This window comes from Oryctolagus cuniculus, chromosome 2 (assembly GCF_964237555.1).
Source record: "Oryctolagus cuniculus chromosome 2, mOryCun1.1, whole genome shotgun sequence".
Lineage (NCBI taxonomy): Eukaryota > Metazoa > Chordata > Mammalia > Lagomorpha > Leporidae > Oryctolagus > Oryctolagus cuniculus.
In genome coordinates, this window is record NC_091433.1 from 188,417,344 (window position 1) to 188,441,507 (window position 24,164).

Consider the following 24,164-nt stretch of genomic DNA (forward strand, 5'->3'; position numbering starts at 1 on the left):
TGTTTGACAAAATCGCCAAAACATACATGAAATAAAGGACAATCTCTTCAATAAACAATGCTGGGAAAATTGTAAATCCATTAAAAAGACAATTCAAACTTGATTTCACTCCCATCATCAAATTCTCACTGTATACAAAAATTAACTAAAAGCCAGACATCTAAGTGTGAGACCTGAAATGATGAAATTACTACATGAAAATTGTGTGAACACTTCATGACACCAACACAGGCAACAAGTTTTTGGATAAGATCCCCAAGGCACGGACAATGAAAGTGAAACTACTTATACCAGATGTGATTTTTTTAAATCAAGTTAAGAATCTTCTACATAGCAAAGGAAACAATCAACAGAGTAAAAAGACAACAAATGGAATGTGAAAAGTATTTGCAAACTATTCATCATTGATTAACACTCAAAATATATATGAAACCAAAATGTAACCACCAAAAACAGTCCAGGAATGGACAATATGGACAGATATTTCACAAAAGAAGAAACACAAACATCCAATAAATATATGAAGAGGTATTCAGTATCATCAACCATTGGAGAAATGCAGATAAAACAACAAGCAGATGTGATCTCACTTCTGTTAGAATGGAAGTTATCAAAAAGACAAAAAAGTAGCAAGTGCTGGGGAGGATGCTGAAGAAAAGCAAACATACGTCGCTGGTGGAATGCAAACTAGAATAGCCATGATGGAGAGCAGTATATTGATTCCCCAGAAAAGAGATCTATCCTGTGAGCCAGTGATTCCACTCCTGGGCATGCATCACAAGGAAATGCAATCAGCATATGAAAATGTTTCTTGGGCTCGCATTTGTTTACAGCACTATTCCCTACAGTGAAGATGCAGAATCAATCCATGTGTCCACTGATGAAGGAAGGAATAGATAAGAATATGGAATATTGTTCAGCCATAACAAATAATGAAGTACTGATAGTTGTAGTAAAATGGATTGAAGAGTTGATCATCATATTAAATGAAAAGAGCCAGACTCAGAAAGACAGAGAATGCATGTTCTGTCTCATATGTGGAAGCTAAGCAATTGTACAACTGAGCTTAAAGCAGTGATTATTAGTGGATGAGAAGAATAGGGAGGGGAAGATTAAAGGAGGATGGATTGCAGGTACCAAGACACGGTCAGATGCAAGTACGGGTTTCTAATAGTCCACAGCACAATGGGGGCAACTGCAGTTCAAAATAGTATATCATTCTCTGAATAAAAAGTGGAGGAGAGCAGCTCATAGGCTTGAAATGTAAAGAAAATATAAGAAGATGCTGATGGATTGAGCCAGTTTACACTGTGTACATGCATTAAAATATTGCATGATACCTCACAAAAAGGTACACATACCAGATGTTAACCTAACATTTAAAAAATAAAAATAAATGAATACAGCATAGAATGATCTTATGCAACCTGACCTGAGAGGTAAGCAGTTCCATCATCCAATTGCATTCTTTGCTTGGAGCAGCATCTTCAACCTCTCAGTGGGGAGCCTTCTGCCCTTAGGTCTACCAGATGCTTGCTCCCAATCTCTGCTTCAAGTCCTACACGTGAGAGTCCAGAGCAGCACCATCTGTTTCCTCATGTAAATGCCTCTTTTATCATACAGGAAAATAATTTCCTTGTAGACTTCTTACGTTTCTTGGGCTAGAACTAGACTGCATTCTTACCTCTAGAACAATCTCTATTTAGACAAATTGTGATTTATGCTAGGGCTGGGCAAGGTACTATGTGAAAGAAGTCTGGTAGTCATAAAAAGAGGAGAGGCCTGGATGTTAGGTAATCATTAACGTTTCCCAGCATGACCGTTTACTTCCAGAATTGAAATAGAGCCACTTGATCCAGTGGGCAACCTTCTCATCCTTTGTAATAGCTTTCGGTTTTGATTCTAAAATCCTGGCTGACCTGTCTGACACCTAGAATGTCCCTGAGCTTTCAAAGGCTCTCTGATTAGATTTTAACACCTACACTTTGCCTCCCTCTAGTTCACTCAGTTGCTCCTTCCCACGCTCCTGCCTCCCTGTGTCCGATTCATCTGTTCCCAGTCCTCTTTTCATCAGATCCTTGACAGCCTCCCCGCTGTGCCTCCCAGACTCTTCAGCTCAACAACAGTGAAGCACACATTCTATTATGAGCTGTTTCATACACTTTCCAATGTGTGTAAGACTTTCCAAAACCCTCTAGAAGCTTTCTGTTGGATTAGGCGTTAATCCGATCTGTCCCATCCTTAGGTAGTGGGATCTTAAGAAGAACAGGGGTCTTCCCCTCAGTAATAACCTCAGTAATACAGTATCATGTGGTAAAACAGTGTGTCTTAAGGTGAGGTCTTTAGACCAGAAGCATCAGCATTACCTGGAGTGAGAGAGAGAGATGTAAACTGGAGACCTGATTCAGAATCCCTGGGGATAGGGCCAGCCCTCTGTGGTTTATGAAGTACTCCAAGCAATTTTGATACACATTCTAGTTTGAAGATCAAGAAGTCTAGAGTTAAACAGTATGACTTTGGTTGAAGTTATAATTCTTTCTAAGCCTTTGGTGTGATTGTAAAAAGAATAATTATGAATATGGGCTGGTGGTATTGTGGCATAGTGGGTAAAAACCACCGCCTATGGCATCGGCATCCAATATGGGCTTAGGTTAATGTCCCATCTGATCCACTTCTGATCCAGCTCCCTGCTAATTGCCTGGGAAAAGCAATGGAGGATGGACCCAGTATTTGGGTCCTTGCCACCCACATGGAAGGCCTAGATGAAACTCCTGGCCTAGTGCTGGCCATTGTGGCCATCTGGGGAGTGAAACAGTAGATGGAAAATCTCTCTCTTTCTTTCTTTCTCTTTATCTCTATCTATCTCTATCTTTATTTCTTGATCTCTGTAACCCTTTCAAATAAATAAATAAATATTTTAAAAATAATAATTATTGATAATAAAATACCAACTTGGATAAGATTAAATGAATAATTATTTATATAGCACTGAACTTGCTTTCTGTCTCTTGTTAGCTATGTAAGTTTGGCTTTGTTTTATCTCCTCTTCATCTTTCTGAATGCTGTTCATCATAACATTTTTTTGAGTCACAATTTTTATGTTATTCCTAGCTCCTCATAATCCAATTACTCATCAGAGAATACTTGATGTTAGGCTTCTCCTTGGAAAAGGTCAGAATCTGTTTAGTACAGAACCTTTCCTTTCTTTCTCCATTGTTTCAACTTTACTGTTACTGCATTTTACCTCTGCCACCCAACTATTGTGTCTTCAGTGTGTACTGTATGGGTTATGAGGAGGTGGCACAAATGATTCTCCAAGTCACATTCTCTCCCTGCCTCCCTCTCTTTCATCTCTTGGTTGGGATTCATGCAGCTGGTATTTCAGTTCCTTAAAAGTCGGATTTCTTCAGGGTGCAAATGACGCCTGAATATGCCAAGTTTCATGGCTGTGGGATTGTAGTTGAGAAATATCACCGTCTGTTCATATCCTGCCTGAGAAATTCTCTCCACTTGGTGTTGATGGTGGCTGCAAATGGTCTCAGCTCGCAAGACTGTGTGGCTGTACTCCTTGGTGCACAGTGTCACAACAGAAAATGGGCATCGTCTCAGCGGCTGCACACGTTTCTAAGTAATCCCAGGTTTGACTCTCCTTTGCAGATGTTGCTCTTCTCAGTGTGAGTAATCGTTGATTCTATTTCCAAGAGCTTCTAGGCAAGTTTTGTTTTTCTGAAAGACCTATTCTAGGAAGTATAACATAATCAGAGCCAATGCTTTCTAAACCCCTACTACATGCAGACGCTGTGCTAGGTGCTTTGAAAACATTGACTTCACTGCTTACAATAATCCTGCAAAATAGGCTTATAGCACCATTTTACAGATGAGGAAGCTAAGGTTCAGAGAATGTAGCCTATTTTTCTAAAGTCACGCAACCACTAAACAGCAGTCATCTATTGTTACCCTGATTTCTTTGATTCTAGTTCCTCTGTGACATGCTGACTAGGAAGACAGATGATTAGGAATGCATAGTGAGCTCCTTCAAAGTAAAGATTCCATGGCAATGGAATTTGGTTGAAGGGAACCTGACTATGTGCTTGTGTTTGTGTGTATACTCATGAGTATGTTTTTTTTAATATTTACTTATTTATTTGGCTGGTAGAATGGCAGGGAAGGGAGGAAGGGAGGGAGAGAGGGAAAGAGGGAAGAGAGGGAGAGAAAGAGAGAGAATCGTCTATCTTCTATCCACTGGTTCATTTTCCAACATTTTCCAAACTCCTTCAACAGTCAGGATATAGGAACTTCATCTGGGTGTCCCTCATGGGTGGCAGGAATCCTAGTATCTGAGCCATCACAGAACGCACAACAGGCCGCTGATCAGAAGCAGAGGCAAGACTCGCATCCAGGCACTTTGATAGGTGTCCCAAGCAGTGGCTTCCTTGCTGCACCACACACCCATCTCTGAGTACGTCTCCGATTATTATTACCAGACAAGTAATTATGATTTACTTTTGGATTGTTGATGTTTTGCTTCTACCCCACTGCATATCTCAGAATTGTTTCATGTTTAGTTAAGTTGGAAAAAAAAAACAACATGTATTTGTTCAGGTTTTTCACTGTTCACTACTCATTTATTACTCACCCAACAAATATTAGGCATCTACTAGAAATTCAGTATGTTCTGAGGATGAGGAAGATACCAACAGATAAGATGATAGACCCTGCCTTTTTGAGTCTTTGACCTTCCCTACATTTTAAATATTGTGTGCTTTACACTCAAGATCTCATGAATTGGTTAAGTCTGAGGTTATAAACAACTCTTACTTCATTCTCAGTCCAACACATTAACAGGATGAGTCTTTTACTACTTTTGCTTTCTGAGTTTGCTTACACATCTGTCAAAGGTATATAAATGCTGACAATTTCTCAAAGTCAGGATCAAATAAGGTAATGTATATGAAGGCACTTGCACTCTCCATATTATAAAATATTCGCTGTCAATATGTTATTGATCACATTAAACTATTATTCATATTATCATCAGTATTTTGTATTTCACGTGACCTGTGGGCCTTATTAACAGTAAATCCAATGAAATATACTGTGTCGCCTCTTTCACTCAATAAGCAAGGGCAATTGTACTTTTACTTCCATTTAGAAGTGTTTGGATTGTAAACAGTTTCCAGCTGTGGTCCTGTAGAAGTGCCTACAGAAGCCAATTGGTGAGTGGTGGTGTCTAGTGTCAGAGAGGCAGTTCATGCTGGAGAACCATGAGCCCTGCTCAGCTGCTCTCAGAGCCCTGCTCCGTTTGCTTTGTTTTGCTTTCTTTTTTCTTCTCTTTTTTTTTTTTTTCTTGCCAAAAGACTCACAACCACGATCAACTATTCTTTTAGGGAAGGATAGGAGCCATCCAATTTATAGAATTGATGCTGTGACTAAATATAAAATATATGCAAATTGCTGATGAATTAGAAGAGATTATTGCAGAACATTATCATAGGAGGTGGTGATGGTGGATTTATTTTTCAGCTTTTTAAGCCATATTTTTCTTCTATTTCTAGAAATCAGGATAGGTCTTTAAGTAAATTTATAAAATTATGATTCAAATATTTTTCACTGCATTTGAGGATATATTTGTTATTTTGTAGTCAGGCAAATTTAAGATATAACTTAATGACACGTCAAGGTATGCATCTCTAACTTCCATGCAGAAACTATCTACATTTTCCCTCTCTCATCTGTGTAGATTTCCACTTTATAATCTCCAAAACTTTATCATACTTATCAGGTAGATATCTGTTTCTCATTGAATTATGAATTCCTAGACAACAGCAACTCTCATTTTTCTCTTTATTCCTAAAATATTTCATAGTAATTGTTTCATGGAAGGTACTCACTGGATATCTTTTGCATAAAAGCAATATGCCAACGATTTCCTCATTTTACAATAGGAATTGCATTGGGGTTTTATAAAACATTTTATTTCAACCTATCCATATATTATGATTCATAAAATTAACTTAGACACATCTTATAAATCTGCAGTTTTATGAAGGAGCTTGAAGATGTTCAGGGAAAATTTGTGCTAATTTTTAATTCAAAATTTCCAGAGACATTTTAAGCACCTTGTAAATAGGTGCTTCATATGATCTCAGAAATACTTTTTGGACTACCATGTAAGGTTCAGTTGAAAATATTGTAGAGTGAGATTTTTTCATAAAATAAATTAACATAACTAACTTTTTTGTAGTTTCCTGTTTTTCTTTTTTTTTGGGGGGGGGAATACATTCTATTTATTTATTTATTTTTTAACTTTTATTTAATGAATATAAATTTCCAAAGTACAGAATATTGATTACAATGACTTCCCCCCCCATAACGTCCCTGACACCATAAACAAGAGTGTCAAATTGTTAAGTCAACAACAGGAGTCACTGTGCTCTTACTCCTCATGTGGGATCTCTGTCCTTAATGTGTCGTCCAATGTGAAGTAATGCTGTAACTAGTACTGAAACAGTATTTTACACTTTGTGTTTCTGGGTGGGTGCAAACTGATGAAATATTTACTTAATATATACTAAATCGATCCTCTGTATATAAAGATAATTGAAAATGAATCGATGTGAATGGAATGGGAGAGGGCGTGGGAGATGGGAGGGGTGTGAGTGGGAGGGAAGTTATGGGGGGGAAAGCCATTGTAATCCATAAACTGTACTTTGGAAATTTATATATACTAAATAAAAGTTAAAAAAAAAACTAAAAACACACACAAATATATATATATATATATACATATATATATATTATTCATTTGAGAAGTAGAGGAGAGAGAGCAAGTGAGAGTGAACAATCCCTTTCACTGGTTTCCTCTCCAAATACCCACAGCAGCTGGGGAGGGGCTAGACAGAAACCAGGGTCTGAAAACTCATCATAGACTGGCTGGGATCCAACAATTTGAATCGTCAGCTGCTGCCTCCCAGGGTGAAAAGTAGCAGGAAACTGGAATCAGCAATGGAGCTGGGAGTGAAACTCAGGTATTTTGACCTGAGATATGGATTTCCTAATTGGTGTCTTAGCCACTGAGTCAAACACCCATTCCTGAAAGATAATTTTTAGGATAAGTATATTATAAAGCCAGTTTTGGTCTGTTTTGTTTTTATACCTTAGTAAGGTCATGTTGGTTATCAGGTAGTTCAGAAAATTACATTTGTGATGAAGAGAACTGGGATTGTGTTCCTGTAGAAATACAAACGCACTAAGGATGTGTGAAGTGAGTGGTGATTTTCTGCCAATACTTTAAGGGTGGAGACTTAGCTAGTGCTCAAACCTGGGCACGTGTTATAAATGCATGTGGCACACTGCACTGTTGAACTATTCCTTATCAGTACACATCAGCATTTGAAAATTTTTCTGTAGTTCCTAGAGCAGAAAATGTAGCATGTAGGAAATACAGTAGTAAATAGGCAACGAGGAGTATGGGTGGCATGAATTCAAAGCTGTGACACATTCTGGTTCTTTCCCATATTTTCTAAAGTTGACTTGGTCTGGATTTTATGGAGGGTGATGTACAAGAGGGATTTTCAAAATTTAATATCCGTAATTTTAGAGTGGGATCAGTGAGCTCAGTGAGACAAGGAGAAAAGGAACCCAAAGACTGCACTGAGAGAGAGAGAGAGAGAGAGAGAGAGACCTATGAGTTTACAAAACCATGAGTTTGGGGATGAACCTGTTCTACATCTTGACTTTGGTGATGTTCACATGAGTCGACACTTGTGATGAAATTGCATAGAACTAAAAAATACATGCACATTCAAAACTGGTGAAACAGGGGCTGGCACTGTGGTACAGCAGGTTAAAGCCCTGGCCTGCAGTGCCGGCATCCCATATGGGTGCTGGTTTGAGTCTCAGCTGCTCCTCTTCCAATCCAGCTCTCTGCTGTGGCCTGGGAAAGCAGTGGAAGATGGCCCAAGTCCTTGGGCCCCTGCACCCATGTGGGAGACCCAGAAGAAGCTCCTGGCTCCTGGCTTCAGATCTGCACAGCCCCGGCTGTTGCGGCCATCTGGGGAGTGAACCAGCAGATGGAAGACCTCACTCTCTGTCTCTACCTCTCTCTGTAATTCTGTCTTTCAAATAAACAAAATAAAACTTTAAAAAAACAAACAAATAAAAAAAAAAAAAAACCTGGTGAAACAAAAAGGTCGGGGGGTTGCACCAGCTTCATGATTCCATGATGCTGATATCCCACTACAGTTATTTAAGATATTAAAATTGGGAGAAAGTAGAAAACACTGAATATATAGGATTTTTCTGTATTATTCTTATAACTGTGTGAGAATCTGTTACAACCTGACAAGGATTTTTAAAATTGAGAGTCTTATAGTGAAAATGCTTTTGTTAGTAAGGATCATTCATTTTTTTTTAAATAAGTGACTTTATGGGAGAAGCAGGGGGAAAATCATTAAGTTATTTGTGTGTCTATCCCCACATCCACTTACTTGTTATCTATTTTTCTTTTTTTTCTAGCTTTATTGAAGTATAATTGACACATCGGAAATGTACAATTTGAAATTTTGATATATGAATTAATTTGAAATCATCACCACTGACAAGTTAAATCCATGTATCTCTTATTTCTTATATACTTCCCTGTGTGTGTGTGTGTGTGTGTGTGTGTGGTGAGAACATAGATTTCTCCTTCAGCAAATTTCAAGTATGTGCTAGTGTACTGTTAACTATAAACACCAGGGTATACTTTGCATCCTGCATCTTAAATAACTCAAATTTTGCATCATTTGATAAAACATCTCCAATTTCCATCTCTGCTCTGTCACTGGCAACCACCATTTTATCTTATACTTTTGAGTTTGACTATTTTAGGTTCTACATAATTGAGACCATGCAGTATTTTTTTCTGTGTCTAATTTATGTCACAGTATAGTGTCCCCCAAGATTTTTCATGCAATGGCAATTAGCATAATTTCCTTCTCTTTTTTTAAGGCAAGACAGGATTCTACATACACATATAAACATCACTATTTCTTTAACCATTTATCCATTCATGGAAATTTAGGTTATTTCCAAATCTTTTCTGCTGTGAATAATGCTGCAGTTAACATGAACACACAGATATCTCTTCAAAATCCAGACTTCATCTGCTGTGAATACGTATCCAAAAGTAGAATTGCTGGATCATATGGGAATTCTATTTTTCATTTTTGAGGAGCTTTCATACTGTTTCTATACTTACTGTATAAATTTGCATTCTGATCAACAGTGTGAAAACCTTTCCTTTGCATTCTTGCCAACACTTGATATCTTTGTCTTCTTGGAAGCTGACATGTACTTTTGATTTACATTCCCTGAATGTTAGTGAAGTTGAGCACACGTGTTGGCCTTTTGTATACTTTTTGAATAATATGTACTTAGTTTATTTGCCCATTTTTAAGTTGAGTTATTATTTTTACTATTAGTTGTAATTTCTTTATATAGTTAGGATAGTAATCACTAATCAGAGATAATATTTGCAAACTTTCCCTGATGCCTTAAACTGGCCTTTCACTGTGGCAATTGCTTCCTTTTCTATGTAGGAGATTTTAAGTTTGATTTGGTCACACTTGTTTATCCCCATTGTTGTTAACTATGCTTTTGGGATCAAACACAAGAAACTTTCCTAGATCAGTCCCAATAATTTCTCACATTTATATTGTTTCCAGTTGTTTTATAGATGCAGGTCTTATGCTTTAGACTTTAGTTCACTTTGAATTAATTTTTATGTGGTATGATATGAGTTCAGTTTCACTAAATTCACATGATTTTCCTAACACCATTTCTTAAAATAAAATGTATGTATTTATTTATTTGAGAGACAGAGAGAAGAGGAGAGAGAGAGAAAGTTAAAAAGAGAAAGAAAAGATTTGGTCCACTCTCCAAATGCTCATTAACAGTCAGGGGCTGTGCCAACCCAAAGCCAAGAGCCAGGGACACAATCCTGATCTCTCACAGGTATGACAGGAACCAAACTCCTTCAGCCATCACCTGCTGCCTCCCAAGATAGAAACTATCAGGAAGCTAGTCAGGACTGGAGCTTGGTATCAGATACAGGTAACCATTGTCTTAAATGCTAGGCTGAACACTCACCCTGTGATTGACTAAAGAGACTAGGCTTTATCCATTATGTATTCTTGGTGCCTTTGTCACAGATCAATTGACTTTAAGTGAATGGATTTATTTCTGTGCTCTTTATTCTATTCCATTGGTTTATATGTCTGCTTTTATTATTCTGACTACTATAGAAATGTAATATATTTTGAAGTCAGGAAGAGTGATACTTTTAGTTTCATTCTTCCTGTTCAAGATTATTTTAGGTATTTGAAGTCTTTGAAGCTTTATATGAGTTTTAGAATATTTTTCTATAAGTAATGTCATTTGTATTTTTATAGAGAATTCATTGAATCTGTAGTTCAAATTAGGAGTTTGTACATTTTCAGGCTGGCACTGTGGCATAGTAGGCTGGTCCTCTGCCTGTGGTGCCTGCATCCTATATGGATGCCAGTTCTGGTCCTGGGTCCTCCACTTACTATCCAGATGCCTGCTAATGTGCCTGGGAAAGCAGTGGAAGATGGTCCAAGTCCTGGGGCCCCTGTGCCCGTGTCGGGGACCCAGAAGAATCTCCAGCTCGCAGAGCTGGCCATTGCAGCCATTCGTTGAGTGAACCATCGCATAGAAGATCTTTCTGTCTATCTCTCCCTCTTTCTGTCTGTAATTCTACCTATCAAATAAATAAATGAAATCATTTTAAAAATAAAAAAGAGTATGTACATTTTAACAATATCAATTCTTCTAGTCTATGGCATGAATTTTTTTTATTTGTATCAATTTAATGTCCTTCATCTGTGTTCGTAATTTTTACTTTATAAACTTTTCACTTTTTTAAAATTTATCTCTAGGTATTTTAATTTTGCTGTTGTTGCTTTTGTAAGTGGGATTATTTTCTTAATTTCAGTTTCAAAGTGTTCACTGTTAAATAGAAATGCCACTAATTTTTCTGCATTTTGTATTTTGTTGAATCTGTTTTTTATTTCTAACAATGTTTTTTTGCTATTGTTGGGTCTTTCGAGTTTTCCATATTTATGGTCATGTCATCTGCAAATGGACAAAATCTTACTATTTCCTGTCTTATTTGGGTGGCTTGCACTTCTTTCTGCTGCTGAATTGTTCTGGCAGTACTCTGTTGTATAGAAGTTGTAAGAGTAGGTATCCTTGCCTTATGCCACATATAGTTATGGACATGTGGGATAACAGAGGGCACTTTGAAGGGACTGCCCAATAGTTCCCTCCGCTTCTAGTGCTGAGATCACTGGAGCAGTGGCTGGGATTGAGTGCCTTTTAGCTGGATATTGTCAACATGGGTCTGAGTGACATTCTGGACCATTGAATGAATGCAGGGTGCATGGCCCTAGATAAACAAGAAAAAATTGATATGAGGGGTAAGAAGGGACACAGCCAAGGCAGCCAGAAGGCTTTTGGAAACAGTTGCTTTAGAGTCAGACATCCATTATTGAATTCTTGGTGCTCTCTCTGTCAGCTTGTGAGTAGCATCATGAAGAAGACCAGATTGATTCATATAAAAACAACAGTTTTGTTTTGGCTCATCTTCCCAAACATTGAGAGTGCCTGCCAGTGTAGCACCTGTGAGATGTTGTAAGAGATTGTTGTGGCTAATTTGGGTTGCTCCTGATGATTTATGGAAGGACGTCCAACACAGAACTTGGTGGCACGCAGTCGGACACGGAGGGATACGGAGAGATTGAGAACACCACAGGTTGTGTGAATTTGCCATTAACCCAGTGAGCCTGCCTGCTTGAAAGGTGACTGAACTGGATCATGACTCCACAATGCTTGGAAGAGATATCTTCCAGGGTAGTGTTTCCTAGGGAGGGGACCCTTGTGATGCAAAAAGGGGCCTTTTAGGAGTGATGCGTTAGTAGTAATTGAGCCATGGGATTACTGAGATAAGGGAATATTCTGATATTTTACATAGAATTCTTGAACAGCCATATGGCCATATCTGCTTGGGTTGCAGGATAATTTTTTTTAAAAAAAGCTTTTGCTACCTCTGAAAATGCTGCTCCCTTCTCTGTCTTAGCAAAAGGTTATGCTAACCCAGGCAGGCTGTGGGACAGGGACTGAAGTACAAGCGGAAGAGAACAGAGAGACTGAGCTACAATCCTTTGTGAAACTGGTGCTCATGATATTTAAAAGTGAGGAGGTGAGACTGAGTCTATATTCTAAGCAACATGCTGCAAGACAATGCTGCATGGGGACCGGACAGGAGGGAGGCAGGCTGTGGGCAGAGCAGCATGAGCATCATCTTTGGGAGTAAGTCATAGAGCTTAACCAGGGATAAAGGCACTCAGGAATACACATGATAAAACTACTCTAGAGGAAACAGTTCAACATGAAAGTGAAAAGTTTTGTTTAGATTGGATATGTGGTGGCAGCTTTGAGAGTGGTTAGGACAAGATCCTGGAGCTGTACAAGATCAGGCATGGGGAGGGGCATCTCATGGCTTTGTGAGCGGTCATCTTTTCAAAATCTTCTGGAATAGAGGTGAAGCAAAGAGACGTGGGTATTACAGTTTGTAATTGCCACCCTTTCAAGGCCTTGGCTCAGTTATCTTCCCAGGTCAGGGTGAGTTTTAACCTGGAGAAATGAATCCAGGTGGGAAACCATGACAGCAGCTATGGTAGTTAAAGTGACCCAATAAGGGCCACTCCAGCTGGATTGCAGTGGCTTTGGATTGAGGTTTAATGGAGAGAAGTCTTTAAGGGATATTTTCAGGTGGGTGTATGGGCCCTTCATTTTTCTTTCTACTTCCTGTCTGGGACATTGCTGGGCTTCCTGGGTGTGGAATTCCTAAATTCCTCCCAACACTTTATAATAGACTTAATAGCCTTCTTCAAATAGAGTGGAGGGGTGGGAAGATACCCCTAAACTGCCCCTGGAGAAGGTCGGGACTCACCCAACAAGATTGTTGGATAGGAATTATAATTGTTGGTACTAATAAACCCTTTGTTGCAGGGTGGGGAGATTTCCTAAGGCTGCCCTCAGGGAGAGGGCTGGAACATATCCTGACAAGGTTATGAACAAGGGCAAGACTTTTGATCTTAACCACATAGAATTTCCTTTTTTTTTTTTTTTTTTTCTTTCAGCCTCTCATATCTACCTAGCTAGTAATAGAGGGTATAGAAATTTACGGTCCTGTCTGAATGCCAGCAAGGACCCCAGGCTGTCCCCTCAATAGCAATGTCTGGCTGAGCGAAGAGCTTCTACAGCAAAGGGCCAACAGGCTGGCTGGCACCTCGGCTCACTTGGCTAATCCTCCGCCTGCAGTGCTGGCACCCCAGGGTTCTAGTCCCGGTTGGGGTGCCGGATTCTGTCCCTGTTGCTCCTCTTCCAGTCCACTCTGCTGTGGCCCAGGAAGGCAGTGGAGGATGGCCCAAGCGCTTGGTCCCTGCACCCGCGTGGGAGACCGGGAGGAAGCACCTGGCTCCTGGCTCCGGATTGGCACAGCAGGCCAGACGTGGCGGCCATTTGGGGGTGAACCAACGGAAGGAAGACCTTTCTCTCTGTCTCTTCTCTCACTAATTCTGCCTGTCAAAACAAAACAAAACAAAACAAGGGCCAACAGGGTTTGTGATTCTGATCCAGGGGATCCTTTGACTCTCTGGGTGGCAGACTCAGTGCCCAGTGGCCAGTTTTTGGCAGAGTGGGTGGGGCTTCTTTGGAAGCAGCCTCTGTCATGGCAGCTGCTTCTTTCATGTCCTGGCTTTTGCATCAGAAACAGGTGCTGTCTTGGGGGTGGACTGGCCTAGCTAGTTGAGTGTCCTCTATGGCAAATCACCACATAAAACATCTATTAACTGTTTCAGATAGGATTAAACATGTCAGTCACTTTGTGCCATCTATCTATTAAGGTAATGGTTTTTATGTTTGGAGCTGAGGGCTGATCTTTTAAGTGAGAAAAGTGGCTGGCAGGAAAGTGTCCAGGTAACTTTTTTTTTTTTTTTTTAACTAGTTTTGGCTGCCTAAAGAGAGGGTGGGGCAAGATTGCAAGCAAGAATGGTAATGTAATTGGGGAGGTATAGCCAGCTCCCTGTTCCAGTAATGACCCAGCAGACCTCAGAAACTAGGGATGAGGGAAAGAGTGACCCCATTACCCATCACCATCACTCAACCAATACAACATTTAGGACAAGCTTTGTCTGGTATACAGCCATGGGGTATGGGTCTGCTCTGTAACTGTGTCCCATTAACAATGATTAACCCCAGTGCATAAAACATCATAACTTTTTATGAGCACATTATCAGTGTGGCATCATTTTATAACTCAATAATATATTTCATATAATTTAAATTAAGTTAGAGGGTTATTATGTCTCCCAATTGAGATCCTTGTGTTTTGAGAGTTGTGGGGATCCAGCTAGAAGCCTCAAGGTCCAAAACTGAGTTTTAGAGCTTTTATATGTCAAAGAATCATCAGAGGTTTAAACCATTTGGTCAAAGTAAAAGTTAGGTCTAAGCTTTTTAACCAAAGCTGTGGACTAGATCTAATCAAAGAAAATTAGCTCCTTTAAGATTCGGATTTTTAAAGCTATTAAGTTTAATAAAGGCAACAGAAAACAAGTGGAACTTCTCTGAGGCACATTGAATTTTGTTACTTAGGTCGGTTACAAGCACACAGAAACCTTGATTGAATAAGGTTACCATGTGAAATCAGAATAAGAACCCATCATTTAGGACAGTTTAAATACATCATGGAATAAAGAGTTAGAACATCATGTAATCCTGCTGTCTTTTACAATAGAAGAGCTAACTTTAAAATAATTTTCTTCAAATCTCATCCAAAGTAATTTAACATAACATTCAACTTCCACAGACCTTCCACAACATGCTTATTCCTTCAGTTCCTCTACCAAAAATGTATTTCTATCAAGTCATTCTTTTAACCTTCCATCACCAAAAATATATTCTCATGCTTATCGCTTCCTCCACAACTTTATTTCCTACCTGTGAGCCACTTCAATTCACATCCTTAATAATCCTCAATGCTTCTAAATTAAGAGAAAAATATCCCTTAGAAGAGCATGCAGAGTTTTTAAAGTAGTTTTTGAATTTTGAAAACACTAAAGCACTTTTTTTGAGCTTTGGAGAAATTACAATACTTTACCAAGGTATTGTGAACCCTAGGACTCTCAGGAAAAATATTTAGCCTAGAAAATAAGACATTTAGGCATAGTATTAACAATTCTTTGTTAACAAACATAAACATTTTTCAGAATAATATTGTGGATGTAAGATTTAAGCTAGTCATGATTACAATAACAACTCAACAGTTCATCACATCTTAGGAGGTAGAGCAGAGTTTCACAGATCTTTATCCTTTGTACACAGGGTGATTGGAGAGTTCCCTAATTTACAAGGTGTATCTTGATGAATGTGCTGTTGGCTAGGTTAGGTTCAAACGCCTATTTCAGACTCTTTCTTTCTACCTTGAGATGAATTCTAAGTACAGACACACACATGGCATGCAGTGTTAAGGTTTATTTAAGGAGTGAGAACACACAGAAATGGGCAGGCTTTATTAAGGGAGAGTGGGCCATCAAGGGTACAGAGGAGCTCCACACCCTGCTTTCCCTGAGTCCACAAAGGGAGAGAGAGAAAAAGAGAGCTCTTGCTTCCACCAGGCTTCTTATCTGCTTCCAAAAGGGGAGTGGTTACATAGTCTGATTGACAGGTGGGTTGACAGGATGACATGGGGGCGGGGGAGGTGTCCTCTGCAACTATGAACTATCTATCTACCCTGAGTTTTCCCACATCAAATGGAAAACAGAGAGCTTTTAAATTGGACAGAGAGAGAGAGAGAGAGGAGTCATTTAGACTGGGGTAAGCCAAGTTGCATACGTAATTTAGCAAGTCAAAAAAGAGTCTAGGAAAAAAACTTCAGAGGAGATTGGGAAACATGGATCTATAGAGAGTCTGGTTGGTGGAAAAAAACAGCAGTTTAAAATGAACCCTGTAATCAGTGTCTTTTTTAAAAAAACGGTGGCCACGGCGGTGGGGAGGGCCGACTTAAACCATGTGCTGGGCTTGGCTGCAGGACAGAATGCAATGACCAACCACAGCCCCTGACCCCCCACACCACTTCTCAGTATTTGAGATGAGGGAGACGGGGTACTGAACAGATGCTGTACAGATCATGCTAGGGAAATGGGAGCAGAACAGAGAGGAGACAGGATGCGAACTCACAGCGAAAGCAGATTTATTCAAGGTGACCAACTGCTGGCATGCACACAGACTGAACACGTGGCAGAGGGCCCAGCCCTCCAGTGCTCTGGGCCTTATATATCTTAGAGTGGGCCAAGGGTTGGGAGCGGCAGTCTGAGGTGAGTTTCTTCACAGAGGTTTTTCATGTTTTTTGAGGACCTTCAAACCTGGAGAGGAAGGAAGAGGGTGTGGTGGGAAACAATACAGGGATTCTATCTGCTTTCAGGCAAGGAGCTCAAACGGCTGAGGCTTATGTCCTTGTTCCATCCCATCACACAAGCCAAGGGCAGGAGGGCCTAAGTAGAGAGTCTGAGAGAGAGTAAGTTGGCCCAGGTCTGTTGCAAGAGCTTCCTCCTGCATGAGTACGGCAGACGCTTTGGCTGAAAGAGGGACACAGCAGAGAGATGGCAAGGCGGCTGGGTTATCACTGCAGGAGGCTGAATCAGAGGTTTGTCTTCTCCCAAGAGAGAATTTAGATGCGAGATGGAGAGGAACAGGAAGCATAATAGCCAGGTTTAGTGGGGAAAGCATCTGTCAGAGCACATGGACACCCCTCTAGATGGGGTGGTGGGGAGAGGGAGAGAGAGAGATGACAGAGAGAGAGAGAGAGAGGAGTCATTTAGACTGGGGTAAGCCAAGTTGCATAGTCTGATGCAGGGATACACCGGACAGGCCAGGGCTGTCTCAGCAGACAACTGAGGGTGGCGGCAGTACAGTGCAGCATCAGCTGTTTCATGAGGGAAAGATGGGAATGGGTGGAGGGGAACAAGCAGCTGGGGCAGTTGCTGAGAGAACAAGGGAGTCGAGTCGTACAGGTGTGAGAAGAAGGGTGGGGGAAGTAGGGGACTCCGAAGGTTTGGAACATGAGGATGATTTTTAGCTGGGTGCCAGGGGAAGGGGAATGATTGGCAGGATCAAAGTCCGGCTCAGACTTCAGTTGAGTTAGACTTCTTGACTGTTTTCTTAAGGAGGGCAATCTGATAGGTGACAGAATGAAGGGCAGTTATGGAGAGAGAGCTATGCCTGGACACAGGGAACCTCAGATCATTTCTTGTTTCTCTCTGTAAAACTAGAAAGGTACAGAGAATTGGGAGGTAAAAATTGCCTAATTTTAGCCATTTAGAACAATTGTACAATTCATGTCAAGGTCAAGCTTTATTACAGAGGAAAATTGGTTGTTTGGGCCTTATCTCCCCCTTTAGACCCAACCTGTGCAGGGGTGTGTGTGTGTGTGTATGTGTGTGTGTGTGTGTGTATGTGTGTGTGTTTCAGTGGGCCAAGAGGAGTCAGGTGGAATATGAGCAATCTTGGAGCTCATGGAGCAGGCAGAATGAGGCTAGAGGTTGGAGAGTCACTGACACGTCTTCCAGGAGCCTCCTGCAACCAAATCTTCTCTGGGAAGAGTGATCCCAACATTCAGGACAGGCGTCCTCGTCTGAAAGCGGGACACGTTTCCTCCACTGTAGACTTCCTGGAGGTCTCCTCTTGCCTAGAACAAGACCTCCCAGAGGCAGGGAACAACAGCTGGTCTGCCCCAACACATTTTGGGGAGACAGAGGCCAACTTCCTCCCAGTCCAGCAGGCTGAGAATCAGGGGGCAGGTGTTACATGCAGAGGAGAGAGCTGACAAAGGCTTCTGGCTATCAACCCACAAAGAGATAGAAAATATAAGTGAGGAGGGAAGAGATAAGAGACCAAGGTGCTTGTCAGCTCTTTCTGAGTTTTATCCAGAAATGACAGTAAAGAAGGGAAGGCCACAGGGACTTACTTGTCACATCGAATTTGCCTTCATCCTGGGTTTTGGCACCTTTAGGTTAGGTTTTAGGATTCTAAGTTTCAAAGAAGGCAAAGAGGTAGCTGGTTAAAGCAGATTTATTTTAGGGAGGGTGGGTGGGGTGGGGTTGTAAAGAGAGTGGGGTTGAGCCTGCGGGGATAGAGAGCAGGGGTTTTGAAACCAGGCATCATCCCATTGAGTAGCAGGCAGAGCCCCATCTTAAGCTGCTCGCTGGGAGGTGCAGACACCACAGGGACACTGGCGCTGGGGAGGTGCAGACACCACAGGGACACTGGCGCTGGGAGGTGCAGACACCAGAGGGACACTGGCGCTGGGGAGGTGCAGAGACCACAGGGACACTGGCGCTGGGAGGTGCAGACACCACAGGGACACTGGCGCTGGGAGGTGCAGACACCACAGGGACACTGGCGCTAGGAGGTGCAGACACCAGAGGGACACTGGCGCTGGGGAGGTGCAGAGACCACAGGGACACTGGCGCTGGGGAGGTGCAGAGACCACAGGGACACTGGTGCTGGGAAGTGCAGACACCACAGGGACACTGGTCATGTTGGTGGGAACATGAATTAAGGCTCCTTGGTGAAGTCTACCATGCATCCTCTTAGTCTGGAATGTCCCAGGCGCAGGGCTTTCCTGAGCAATAACATTCCTCTCTCCTTGCAGTATCTATCCGTCCCCAGTTTCATCAGGCCTGGGGCTCAGGCCCAGTAGCCTAATGGGTTCTATCAGGCCTCAATGGCCTAATAGGTTCTAGCATTAGGTCTATTTCTGTTTTGGAGAGGGGTTAATGAGACACATCACATATTAATGACATAATTATTTATGGATATAGCTATGATTCACTTTTATTCAAGTAGAAGAATAAAAATTTATTAAATTTTTATAATATTCTAGACACCATTAGCATACTGCACAGCTTTCTGGTGTCCTGTTGGAATCACCATTCATTTTACTTCCTTATCACTACCTTTTTTGCCCGAGCTTATTTCAAGAAAATACATTTTTACAAAACTGGGGTGTTTGGAATCTCTTCTCTTTCTTTTCTCTCAATATTTTGGAATGATTTTTTTACAGATTTTTTTATTTACTTGAAAGTCAGAGTTAGACAGAGAGAAGGGGAGACAGAGAGAGAGGTCCTCCATCTGCTGGTTCACTCCCCAATTGCCCTCAATGGCTAGAGCTGGCCTGATCTGAAGCCAGGAGCCAGGAGCTTCCTCCAGGTCCCCCTTATGGGTGCAAGGGCCATCTTGCACTGCTTTCCCAGGCCATAGCAGCGCTGGATCAGAAATGGAGCAACCAGGACTTGAACTGGCACCCATGTGGGATGCCGGCACTGCAGGCAGTAGCTTTACCCACTACGCTACAGCACCAGCCCCCAGAATAATTTTAATCTAAAAGGAAATGCAAGAATAGTGCGGTCTACAATCATATACAACCTATCTAGATGCACCCTTGGTGATACTTTGCCACAAGAAAATTTTATTAGGGTATGAAAAAAAAGTCTGTTGAAAAGTCATGTACAATGTCATTGAATTTAGTAAAAATTATCAGCTCCAACAAAAACTCTACCGAGGCACATATTTCTGTTTAAGCTTTTACAATCAAAGAAAACTTGTGAAAGATTATTTTAAGACTGTTTAATTGGTTACCTTTGTCAGAGAATGGAAAAAAGCAGGGAGAGATACTTGCTTTTGCTTCTACAAAGGAATATTTTAGTTTTTGCAATTAATGTATATTAATTTCTATTGTAAACAAAAAAGAAGTGGCTTCAAAAAGTTTCCAGAAAATTCACATTTTTTAATTCTGCTTTGCATGAGATTTTTGAAGCCCCTTTGTTAGACAGAAAACACAGAATGATATCTTTCACAGATGTTTTAAACATTTTCAGCCTTATGCCTGAATCCGAGTTTTCCCACTCAGAAGAAACAGTGGCCATTGGTCAGATGCTGTTGTTCTTACGGCAGGAAGGCTTTGGTGTCAGAAATCAGTTTTGGAGGCTTCTCAGTCTCCCAGATAATCCTATTGTGCATAATGTAGTGGACAGGATAAATAAATCCTATCCACTACAGTTTCCCTGATCTTCACTGTCTATTGTTAGCTTTTCTGGTTTTCATGCAGAAGAATTTTAATCTTTCTTTTTTCTTTGTTTTAGAAAAAAAGACTTAAGTAAAATGCTTGTCTTAGGATTAAATATGAAATGATTTTTTCCTTGGTGTGAAAATAAAGAGCTAAATTAGTGAACTTTTCAGTTGATGGCACATTGTGTTGACCTGACCCCTGTTAGAAATAAGGAAGAATTACCATGGGATATGGCAAAGAACACCAAAAGGGAAGTTAGAGACTTGTGCTCTAGTTTTGATTTGTGGGATACTCATGAGGAAAATTCTCTAGAGGCTGTTTCAGGCTCTATAATATGAGCCTAATAATAGCATTTTAAAGGGTTCTTAAGAGATTTGAATGAGATAACACAAATCAGTGTTCTAAGGAGTCATATTGTAGCCTGAGGCAAATGTAAAATCAGTAATAGTGACCCTGTCTTTATTTCAAGTTCTGGTACTCTGTCCACCATAGAATTTTCTACATTAATTCTGTTTTTAAAATTTTTTGCGTCAAGTATATTTGTCATTGGTTTTGACAGAACTGCACTTGAAGAAAGTACTTCATTCATTTTGCCTTAGTTCTTGCCCCAAATAAGCACAATGTTTTCTGGGAATATGATTTCTATAAATGGCAGTTTACTTGTTTCTCCACACCACAAACTGTATAGGTACATATACACTCAACCAGGATTCCATCATCAGTATATTGACTACATCAGGAATGCATATCAAATATCAAGCCAGAGGAAATACCAATAATTTAGCTTAATTCAAATTTGAACACATTTGTTTCAGCCCTAACACACTAAGTAAATCTTTAGGAAAGATTAAATAGGTTGGGAGGTATCAATTACCTGTGATTTTTCCATAAAGATCAAGAATAATACCCAGGGGGTTGACACTCTTGCGTAGTGGGTAAAACCTCTGCCTGTGGTGCCAGCGTCTCATATGGGCACTGGTCTGAGTTCCAGCTGCTCCACTTCTGATCCAGCTCCTTGCTGATGTGCCTGGGAAAGCAGCACAGAATGGTCCAAGTGCTTGGGCCCCTGAACCCATGTGAGAGACCCAGATGAAGCTCCTAGCTTTGGACTGGCCCAGCCATTGTGGTCACTTGGGGAGTATACTAATAGATGGAAGATCTCTCTCTCTCTCTCTCTCTCTCTCTCTTTCTTTCTGTCCCTCTGTAACTCTGCCTTTCATGTAAAATGAACAAATCTTTTTTTTTTTTTAAATAAATGATACCCAACCTAATGTACAAGGTTTTGGACTTCAGAATCTTGGGGTCTAAACGGTACTTAGTTAAGTTGCTAAATCCCAGAGATTACTTATTTGAATATTTTTTTTAAATATTTTTATTTATTTTATTTGAGAGTTAGAGTTACAGACAGTGAGAGAGAGAGAGACAGAGAGAAAAAATCTTCCTTCCGTTAGTTCACTCCCCAAATGCCTGCAACGGCGAGAGCTGCGCCCATCCGAAGCCAGGAGCCAGGCGCTTCTTGGTGGCCTCCCATGTGGGTGCAGGGGCCCAAGTACTTGGGCCATCTTCTACTGCTTCCCCAGGCCCTAGCAGAGAACTGGATTGGAAGAGGAGCAACCAGGACTGGAACTGGCCCCCATATGGGATGCTGGCACCACAGGCAGAAGATTAACCTACTGTACCACGGTGCTGGCACCTTGAACCTGTTTTTTTTTTTTTTTTTTTTATAGTATTTATTTGAAAGTCAGAGTGATGGAGAGTGGAGAGTGAGAGAGAGAAGGAGGGAGAGATCTTCCATCTGCTGGTTCACTCCCCAAGTGCATGCAGTGGCTGAGGTTGAACCAGGCTGAAACCAGGAGCCAAGAATCCTATCTGAGACTCCTACATGGCTGTCAGAGTCCCAGGTACTTGGCCATCATCCTTTGCTTTTCTGGGTGCATCAGCAGGAGGCTGAATCAGAAGCAGAGCAGCCAGGACTAGGACTGAAACTCAGATATTGGATGTGGGCATCACAAACGGTGGTTTCAGTGCTCTACCACAACTCTGCCACCTGAACCTGGTTTAAAAAAAGAAAACTGCTAGAAGGCTTTGGTCAACAACATCACTGGCATTTCTCATACATGTGCTTTCTGGGATATTTGTTTTGGTTTAGCCATATCTTCTCAGGACATGTGAAACCTGATAATATAATTGGTGGAGTCATATCTTTTGGAAAATAGATGTTGAAAAGAGGAAAATAATTTCCCTTTGATGTCCTCTGTAATCTGTTAATGCTTTAAATACTTGGAAAAACAGACAACAGTCATCAAATATAAGAGCTGAAAGGCCTTTGAGGGATTCTAGCCCAGTGACCCTTGATCAGCAATACTTTCTGAGAGACAAACAAGAAACGTGACTTTTTCAAATTCCCTAGTTCATGATTCTGATGCAGGTCCCTGTTTGTAACTTTCTTGAGAATCAGTGCATAGTAAGAACCCACTGGTGATGGGAAATGTCTTAAACATCAGATGTATTACACTGCAGAGATACTGAAAGCTATATGTCTTATCTAATCTTATTTGACAGGTGAAAGACTGGAGCCCAGAGCATGGATCTAAATATTAAAGAGATGGTATATGGAGTTAATGGAGCTGGAACTGGGAGGAAAGTGTCCTGAGTCCTCACCCAATTCCAGTGTGTTTTCTTATATGTGCTCCTGGGAGCTGTGAAGTTGAAATCTGCCTGCCTGCTTGCCAATTTAACCTCCAACACCTCCTAAGTATTTGAACTTGGGTTGGTTACTTGGCCTTTTGAAGCCTTACTCTCCTTATTAGCAAAATGGGAATATCAACTGATTTCACCTCTAGGGATGCTGTGATGATTAAATGAAGTCACTGTAAAATCGTTAGGTGCCTGAGAAGTGTTTGTTGTTTTCATTGGCTGCCACATAGAGTGATTGCTAGGATTAGTGGTTCAAGTTGTAGGCCCTTCACTTCTGCCTCAACAAGAGCAGAAACATTGTTTGCTTTGGTTTGAATATTTTGTTCATTTATTAGTTTATTCATTAGAAAAAATTCTGCAAAACGTTTGAAAGTCACCATTAAGTCTTGTACTTGTGTCACATTCTGAGATTCTTTGTTGAGAGACTGATGCCTCTTGTTGCCTCTTGCTGTATTTGACACCAGCACATTCTTATAAATTTTATCCCTCGTCTTGCTTGAGCACCCCCAGCACTGTTGATCTCACCTTGAGCCTTCTGCAGTAGACTTAAATTTTTGGATGACTTGTTGTTTATATGTCCATTTTCTGCTTTTGGAACTCAATATTGAAATATCCCTTCTCCACACACATATTTTGACATCAGAAAGTACTCAGGAGCCATTTGTTTGTACCAAGAACAGGACCAATTATCAAGGATCTTAAACATTGTCTCTCTGCCCCAAAAGCTGAAGCTGAAACAGCTCAGCATAGGGACCGTAAGATTAATTCATATTAGATCAATATTACTGCCAGATGTGTGGCCTTCTATTGCATTTGTGCTGTTATACTTGAAGTATCTGTCTACTTATTTATTGCTCCTACCAGACTCAGGTTTTTCATCAAAGACTTTGCCTCTTCCCTTTCCCCCGCACTTAACACTGTAGTATCCATTCAACAAATGTTGATTGTGTTAGTGAAAGCTACAATGGTCTCCAAATCATGGAAAAGAAATAAAACAGACAGAAACTAATTACAAACTAGTGTGGGTAAGTGAGGATGTGCTGAGCACGTAAGTGTTAGTGGTTATAGGTAGGTGGAGATGTGTCAAAGGGACTCCTAAGAAGGTATAACATCTGTTCTGGGCTTTGACTCAAATAATAATTTAACACCATGAGCAATGGTTATGTTTGGAAACCCTTATAGGAGCATTGTTGTAGATTAAATCAATATTCAATTATTCACTTCTACCATTCCCTGTAAGGTCCCTGTGCATCTTGTCCATTGCTATGTATCTTGT